Raw genomic sequence first — 8,809 nt, 5'->3', positions numbered from 1 at the left:
AACAACCTGCTCCCGAATGACTACTGGGTAAATAAAGAAATGAAGGCAGAAATAAAGATATTCTTTGAAACCAAGGAGAACAAAGACACAACATACCAGAATCTCTGGGACACATTCAAAGCAGTGTGTAGAGGGAAATTTATAGCACTAAATGCCCACAAGAGAAAGCAGGAAAGATCTAAAATTGACACCCTATCATCACAACTAAAAGAACTAGAAAAGCAAGAGCACACACATTCAAAAGCTAGCAGAAGGCAAGAAATAACTAAGATCAGAGCAGAATTGAAGGAAATAGAGACACAAAAAACCCTTCAAAAAATTAATGAATCCAGGAGCTGGTTTTTTGAAAAGATCAACAAAATTGATGGACCGCTAGCAAGACTAATAAAGAAGAAAAGAGAGAAGAATCAAATAGACGCAATAAAAAATGATAAAGGGGATGTCACCACTGATCCCACAGAAATACAAACTACCATCAGAGAATACTATAAACACCTCTACACAAATAAACTAGAAAATCTAGAAGAAATGGATACATTCCTCGACACATACATCCTCCCAAGACTAAACCAGGAAGAAGTTGAATCTCTGAATAGACCAATAACAAGCTCTGAAATTGAGGCAATAATCAATAGCTTACCAACCAAAAAAAGTCAAGGACCAGATGGTTTCACAGCCGAATTCTACCAGAGGTGCAAAGAGGAGCTGGTACCATTCCTTCTGAAACTATTCCAATCAATAGAAGAAGAGGGAATCCTCCCTAACTCATTTTATGAGGCCAGCATCATCCTGATACCAAAGCCTGGCAGAGACACAACCAAAAAAGAGAATTTTAGACCAATATCCTTGATGAACATTGATGCAAAAATCCTCAATAAAATACTGGCAAACTGAATCCAGCAGTACATCAAAAAGCTTATCCACCATGATCAAGTGGGCTTCATCCCTGGGATGCAAGGCTGGTTCAACATACCCAAATCAATAAATGTAATCCAGCATATAAACAGAACCAAAGACAAAAACCACATGATTATCTCAATAGATGCAGAAAAGGCCTTTGACAAAATTCAACAACTCTTCATGCTAAAAACTCTCAATAAATTAGGTGTTGATGGGATGTATCTCAAAATAATAAGAGCTATCTATGACAAACCCACAGCCAATATCATACTTAATGGGCAAAAACTGGAAGCATTCCCTTTGAAAACTGGCACAAGACAGGGATGCCCTCTCTCACCACTCCTATTCAGCATAGTGTTGGGAGTTCTGGTCAGGGCAATCAGGCAGGAGAAGGAAATAAAGGGTATTCAATTAGGAAAAGAGGAAGTCAAATTGTCCCTGTTTGCAGATGACATGATTGTATATCTAGAAAACCCCATCATCTCAGCCCAAAATCTCCTCAAGCTGATAAGCAACTTCAGCAAAGTCTCAGGATACAAAATCAATGTACAAAAATCACAAGCATTCCTATATACCAATAACAGACAAACAGAGAGCCAAATCATGAGTGAACTCCCACTCACAGTTGCTTCAGAAAGAATAAAATACCTAGGAATCCAACTTACAAGGGATGTGAAGGACCTCTTCAAGGAGAACTACAAACCACTGCTCAGTGAAATAAAAGAGGATACAAACAAATGGAAGAACATTCCATGCTCATGGGTAGGAAGAATCAATATCGTGAAAATGACCATACTGCCCAAGGTAATTTATAGATTCAATGCCATCCCCATCAAGCTACTAATGACTTTCTTCACAGAATTGGAAAAAACTACTTTAAAGTTCATATGGAACCAAAGAAGAGCCCACATCGCCAAGTCAATCCTAAGCCAAAAGAACAAAGCTGGAGGCATCACACTACCTGACTTCAAACTATACTACAAGGCCACAGTAACCAAAACAGCATGGTACTGGTACCAAAACAGAGATATAGACCAATGGAACAGACAGAGCCCTCAGAAATAATGCCGCATATCTACAACTATCTGATCTTTGGCAAACCTGACAAAAACAAGCAATGGGGAAAGGATTCCCTATTTAATAAATGGTGCTGGGAAAACTGGCTAGCCATATGTAGAAAGCTGAAACTGGATCCCTTCCTTACACCTTATACAAAAATTAATTCAAGATGGATTAAAGACTTAAATGTTAGACCTAAAACCATGAAAACCCTAGAAGAAAATCTAGGCAATCCCATTCAGGACATAGGCATGGGCAAGGACTTCATGTCTAAAACACCAAAAGCAATGGCAACAAAAGCCAAAATTGACAAATGGGATCTAATTAAACTAAAGAGCTTCTGCACAGCAGAAGAAACTACCATCAGAGTGAACAGGCAACCTACAGAATGGGAGAAAATTTTTGCAACCTACTCATCTGACAAAGGGCTAATATCCAGAATCTGCAATGAATTCAAACAAATTTACAAGAAAAAAACAAACAACCCCATCAAAAAGTGGGCAAAGATATGAACAGACACGTCTCAAAAGAAGACATTTATGCAGCCAAAACACACATGAAAAAATGCTCATCATCACTGGCCATCAGAGAAATGCAAATCAAAACCACAATGAGATACCATCTCACACCAGTTAGAATGGTGATCATTAAAAAGTCAGGAAACAACAGGTGCTGGAGGGGATGTGGAGAAATAGGAACACTTTTACACTGTTGGTGGGACTGTAAACTAGTTCAACCATTGTGGAAGTCAGTGTGGCGATTCCTCAGGGATCTAGAACTAGAAATACCATTTGACCCAGCCATCCCATTACTGGGTATATACCCAAAGGATTATAAATCATGCTGCTGTAAAGACACATGCACACGTACGTTTATAGTGGCACTATTCACAATAGCAAAGACTCGGAACCAACCTAAATGTCCAATGATTGTCTGGGTTAAGAAAATGTGGGATATATACACCATGGAATACTATGCAGCCATAAAAAATGATGAGTTCATGTCCTTTGTAGGGACATGGATGAAACTGGAAACCATCGTTCTCAGCAAACTATCACAAGGACAAAAAACCAAACACCGCATATTCTCACTCATAGGTGGGAATCGAACCATGAGAACACATGGACACAGGAAGGGGAGCATCACACACCGGGGCCTGTTGTGGGGTGGGGGGAGGGGAGAGGGATAGCATTAGGAGATATACCTAATGCTAAATGACGAGTCAATGGGTGCAGCACACCAACATGGCACATGTATACATATGTAACAAACCTGCACGTTGTGCACATGTACCCTAAAACTTAAAGTATAATAATAAAATTTTAAAAAGATATATAGTTATCTATATAGATATAGATATATAGAGAGATAGACATATAAAATATTTTGTAGTATTGAGTGCTTGATTTTCATAGTAAATAAAGAACCACATTAATACTGATGCTCAATCTGTCTCAGATGTCGTAACTGAAGGTTCAAAAAAACTGACCCTGTAACATCCCAAACACTGAAATCATAGACTATGCTAGTAGTGTTTTCAGTTTGGAAGATAAATACATAATTATAGAAATCAAAATTAAAAATCAGAACTTCATACCTTGTGTAAGCATGTTAAATTCCAAGAACGGTGCTGTGTGGTAAAGTTCCATGGCTTTTTCTGCCCTGGTCATGTTTGGCTTCCCTGTGATGAGATCGTGAACTTCACCGAGACTCCCCACAGAGGGGCTACAGTGCCAGACAGAGAGGTCCACCGCGTCGGTATACACACAGTGTAATATCACTTTTGGATTTTTTTTGGTATAATGGACTCATCTAATATAATTCTTGTGGGAGTCCTCAAAGTTCCATCTGTGATTTCTTCAACAGTTGGTATTCTCCTTTGTAGTAAATTTTGAAAAAATGGGGACCATGCAGAAATAACAGCCTTGTGGGCTTTGAGCTCTTCATCTAAACAGTTCTGATTTCCACCAAAAGCTTCAACCAGTTCAGAGTCTGAAGAAAAACTAAGGACGACATCATAATAACACATGTAATCAAAGAGTCCAGGCATATCTACATCAAGGGAATTCTTCACTAAGCTGAACAAGGATAATGACATTTTGAAACCCTGAGTCTTCCATTCCAAACTCTCCTGTATAAAGATAGTGTAACAAAGCAGAAAACATGGGCATATCAATACCAGCTGTATTGATGTCCATTATTATCTCTGCCCCATACTCAGGTGAGGAAGACAGCATTGTTTTAAAAAATGGACACCTTGCTGCCAAAATGGCACGATGAACAGGATAACAAGTTTCTTGAAATATGAAATCTATATCAGTACGATACTTGTACTCATAAAGATCAGCCATATCTTTCTGCAATGTCTGGGCTTCCGGTCTAGCCAAACTGGCTTGTAAGGAAAGCTCCTTTAATGCTGACCTTCCCTCATATTCCTCCACTAATGCATTTACGTCTCTAATATCCCACCCCGAGAGGAGTTCTCGCATCTGCTTGGCATGATTGGCAGACCTATCAGATTTTCGGCGCTTAATTAAGTTCTTTCTGAAGGTAGCAGGGCCAGAGGTCCTCTTTTTTTTTTTGAGACAGAGTCTGGCTCTGTCGCCCAGACTGGAGTGCAGTGGCGCGACCTCGGCTCACTGGAAGCTCTGCCTCCCGGGTTCCCGCCATTCTCCTGCCTCAGCCTCCCGAGTAGCTGGGACTACAGGCGCCCACCACCACGCCCAGCTAATATTTTGTATTTTTTAGTAGAGACGGGGTTTCACCATATTAGCCAGGATGGTCTCGATCTCCTGACGTCGTGATCTGCCCGTCTGGGCCTCCCAAAGCGCTGGGATTACAGGCGTGAGCCACCGCGCCTGGCCTCTTTTTTTTGTCTTGTGGTTTCTCATGGCCATGGTCAAGGCTATACAATTTTGGTTCACAACCATAGCCTTGCTGAGAATAGGATGACGTTCCTATAAAAGTCTGTTGGGCCTGTGAATTTCCCCCTACCTTTGCGGAACATGAATGAAGATAATGAGATGCATTAGCACCCATTTTCTTCAGTCACTCAGGCATTCCGTCTGCGGGTTCTTCAGAGTATAATCCCGGAGGCCATTACGAACCTTCAACCCTGGATCCAGCAGCCTCTTTCCATGTATTTCTATGAGAACAGGGCCATTAGACCTTACTTCAGTGCATACTACTGGAAGTATGAAAGGCTGTGGGCAGCCAGACACACGGACAGTGCGTTCTGTAAGAACCACACAGCAAGGATCCTAAAGGGTTTACTATACAGTCTGCCCTTCGTATTCCGTAGGTTCCGCATCCATAGTTCAACCAACCCGGAGGCTCCTCCCGCCGCTGCTTCTGCTGCCGCAGGGACCTCTGCCGTCGCCCCTGCCGCCTCCGCCACCAGCACCGCGGTAGGCACCGGCGCCAGCACACCGGCGCCATCCTCCTCCCACCGCCGCCGCCGCCCTCTCCTCCCTCTCCTGTCGGTGGCTCAGGCTCCGGGACTGCTCCAGGTTTCCCTCGCCGCCATTTTGATTCCTAGAGGGAGCAGGAGGGGCTCGGCTTGGCCTTTTTGTGTGTGTTTTGTGTTTTTTGTTTTTTTGAGACGGAGTTTTGCTCTTGTTGCCTAGGCTGGAGTGCAATGGCCGATCTCGGCTCACTGCAACCTCTGTCTCCCGGGTTCAAGCGATTCTCCTGCCTCAGCCTCCCGAGTAGCTGGGATTACACGCATGCGCCACTACGTCCGGCTCATTTTTGTATTTTTTAGTAGAGAAGAGGTTTCACCGTGTTGGCCAGGCTGGTCTCGAACTCCTGACCTCAGGTGATCTGCCTGCTTCGGCCTCCCAAAGTCCTGGGATTACAGACATGAGCTACCGTGCCCAGCCCACTTTTATTACATCAAAGGGCTCTGTGATAAACACCCTCCTACCGCCCAAAAAAGGATAAGGACCACTGCAATATGGGCTGTTTGCTTTAGATTTCATTTTAGATAGGTGTTGATGACTGTCAGAGCTGTTCTTTTTTGGCCTTCGTTTGTATTTTAAGGAGAGTGCAGGCCTCTCCTTAGAACCCCAGATCTGGAGATCAAGCTGGCTACCGTGCCTTTCTTAATCAGTATCCCTCATACATCTCATTCTGAAATAGAAAACTAAATCTATCTTCTCCCCTAAACCTGTTCCGTTCTTCCTGTGTCTCCTACTTCAGTGCACAACCTCAAAAACTACCCTATTGTATAAATCAGAAACCTAACAGTCATCCAAACCTGTCTCCCTATCCCCTCTCTGCTTCCTTCTCGCTAATATCTCCACATTCAATGGATGTTTTTAAAATATAAACTCAAGATTTTATAGTCTTCATAATAAAAGAAAACATGACACTTAGAACTGGATCACTTGGCCGTTTCTCTTCTTATCTCTTCCCAGTTCAAAATGCTTGCATATTTTAATAGCCAGCACTCTCTTAGAGCTGCAGCTGGGCTCAACGCCCTCAAGCCTTGGCACAATTTTCTGTAGTTTTAGCCTTTTCCCGGAAAATCGGCTTAGTTTGCCCACGATAGCCACTCTGCTTCCTGTCATAACGCCGCTTTCCCTGGGCATAGAGAGAATCCTTGGCCTTCGTGTACTGTGTCACTTTGTGGGGCTGGTGCTTGCCACACTTCTTACAGAAAGCCTGGTGGGTTTTAGAAACGTTCATAATGTTTGTGTGAGCACTATCGGCACGGAAAAGCCACATTCAATGGATTTTTAAAAATCTGTATGCCTAATTGTTTCTCAAAATCACCTCCACTTCTTTTCTCAAAGTCACCACCATACTAATTCCAATAAAAACTGCTTGATTCCTCACTTAAGGAAGGTTTGCGGGCTTAGATTGGTTCTGTTTCTGACTCCTTGCACGGAACTGGATGCAAAGAGGACCTGGAAAGTGAAGGTGAAGAAAAGAACTTCAGAGTACTGATCAGAATTGGTCAAGGAATTTCTGCATAATGGCTAAGAATAAATCTATGACAAGCCTTTTGTTTTTAATAACTAGATGTAGTGATGCATTTATTTATTTATTTATTTATTTAGACAGAGTCTGGCTCTGTCGCCAGGCCAGAGTGTAGTGGCGAGATCTCGGCTCATCCCTGCAACCTCCACCTCCCGGGTTCAAGCTATTCTCCCGCCTCAGCCTCCCCAGTAGCTGGGATTACGGATGCGCACCACTACGCCCAGCTAATTTTTGTATGTGTGTGTTTTTAGTAGAGACGGGGTTTCACCGTTTTGGCCAGGCTGGTCTCGAACTCCCAACCTCGTGATCCGCCCACCTCAGCCTCCCAAAGTGCTGAGTTTACAGGGGTGAGCCACCGCGCCCGGCCGTAGTGATGCATTTAAACATACTTTTTCAATTTGATTACTAGAGTTCCTCCATTACTATGAATTTTTAACACTAGCAGCTCTCAGAAATGGTTTTATTCCTATTCCTCAGCCAATATAGGTTTAAATAATAGGGCTGAGCTCATAAATGGAGCAGTAATATTCCATTAGGACAGAGAAAAAAGTCAACGTAGATGGCATCAGGACTGTTTATCCTCAGTCTTCCTAAAGTCGATTTTAATTGTTCTGAAAATGAAAGTAGTAGTGGATAGAGATAGGATCTTATACCAAAGGGATTATTACTGTGGGAACTGCAAAGCCTGAATACTATCTGCAAGGAGGGAAAGGGGGGAAAGACTTAAAGTGGTCTTTTGGTCCATCAAAGTCTCTTCTGCTATCAATCCCTTGAAATTATGTAAAAGCTAAGTGTTATTCTGCATTTAGAAACTCTGTTGTTAGTATTATGTACAAACACTATTTTTTAGAATGTAAATACATAAAGAGGCCTGAATTTTACTGAAAAAAAATTCTGTGAAAGATATGGGCTGCTGATAAGTTCTCTTCAGCCCTGACGCCCCTTAGAAGTCCCAAAATCTATGAGCCAGGAATTACTCGGGAAACAGTGGTTTCAGTGTAAAAGATGTCATCCACCCTTTCCCTCACTGCACAGATGGTGAAGGGGAAACTCAGAGAGATGTCACGTCCCCAAGGTCCTACGGTAAAAGTGGACCGGATCTGTTTGGTCCTGAGCCCAAACATTTCATAAGGCTGACAAAGGAATAGTCGGTCCCAGAGCGTCAGGAGTTGAGGTGGAACCGCAGGGAAAATACTGGGTGGGACGACTTAAACTTCCCGGCACCAGGGAGCGCCAGACACTCTATTTTACCTAAAGGAGACTGGCTTCTACCGACAGGAAGGTCCCTTGCCCCCAACGAGGAGGGCGCCCAATGACGTAAACCAATCCGATTGCTCTGCGCGAGGGCGGGGGTTCGCTGACGTAGCCAGTCAGTGCGGCCCCAGAGCCGCGTGCGTCTGACGCCAAGGCAGGGGCGGAATCCGGTTGGAATTTTGGCGGGTTCGGCTGTGAACCAAGAAGGCGTCCCGGCACCGGGTGAGCAGAGTGGGGCCCTGGCGTGCGGGTGACCTTCGGGTAGCGGGGCTGGGGCCGCCTCGCACGTCTCTGCGCGGGTTGCAAGGGGTCCTAGGGCTAGAGGCGCGGGGTCCCGGGAGCTCGGGTGGGCGCGATCTGGATTTGGCAGCAGCTCGGGACCGCGCGGGGCTGGCATGGCCGGGCCGGGGGCTGGGAGTTGCCGGCCGTCTACTAAGGAATCGGGTTCTTCCTTTTAAAAGCAGCCAAGTGCTTGCCAAGTGCATGCCGCCTGGGCTTTCTTTTATTCATTCATTCATTCATTCATTGATTTCTCGTATTCATGATTTGCCAATGATTATTGAACGCGGACGGTGTGCAGGGTTCGGATCACATTTCCGCTGCCTTCACGGCG

At 44.1% G+C, this 8,809-nt stretch overlaps 1 protein-coding gene and 2 pseudogenes across 4 annotated transcripts in view; 1 reads left to right on the top strand and 2 right to left on the bottom strand.

Annotated features, from left to right (window-relative positions):
- Window positions 1–3,542: 3,542 nt before the first annotated feature.
- On the bottom strand, window positions 3,543–5,133 carry LOC129491580 (BTB/POZ domain-containing protein 7-like; annotated as a pseudogene).
- Window positions 5,134–6,332: 1,199 nt separating this feature from the next.
- On the bottom strand, window positions 6,333–6,648 carry LOC129491764 (large ribosomal subunit protein eL42-like; annotated as a pseudogene).
- A 1,653-nt stretch (window positions 6,649–8,301) lies between these two features.
- MCM10 (minichromosome maintenance 10 replication initiation factor) overlaps window positions 8,302–8,809 on the top strand; it is a 49,097-nt gene continuing 48,589 nt past the window's right edge. For 2 of the 4 annotated variants that reach the window (XM_063610100.1, XM_063610099.1), the window contains exon 1: window positions 8,318–8,418. The gene's annotated coding sequence lies outside the window, so the exon portion shown is untranslated. Of the gene's footprint in view, window positions 8,419–8,809 lie in introns of all 4 variants that reach the window. The other 2 variants (XM_055296605.2, XM_055296604.2) reach the window with 2 other exon arrangements.

This window comes from Symphalangus syndactylus, chromosome 10 (assembly GCF_028878055.3).
Source record: "Symphalangus syndactylus isolate Jambi chromosome 10, NHGRI_mSymSyn1-v2.1_pri, whole genome shotgun sequence".
NCBI classification, from domain to species: Eukaryota; Metazoa; Chordata; class Mammalia; order Primates; family Hylobatidae; genus Symphalangus; species Symphalangus syndactylus.
The sequence above is the reverse complement of the archived record's forward strand: the minus strand, read 5'-3'. Positions and strand labels throughout refer to the sequence as shown.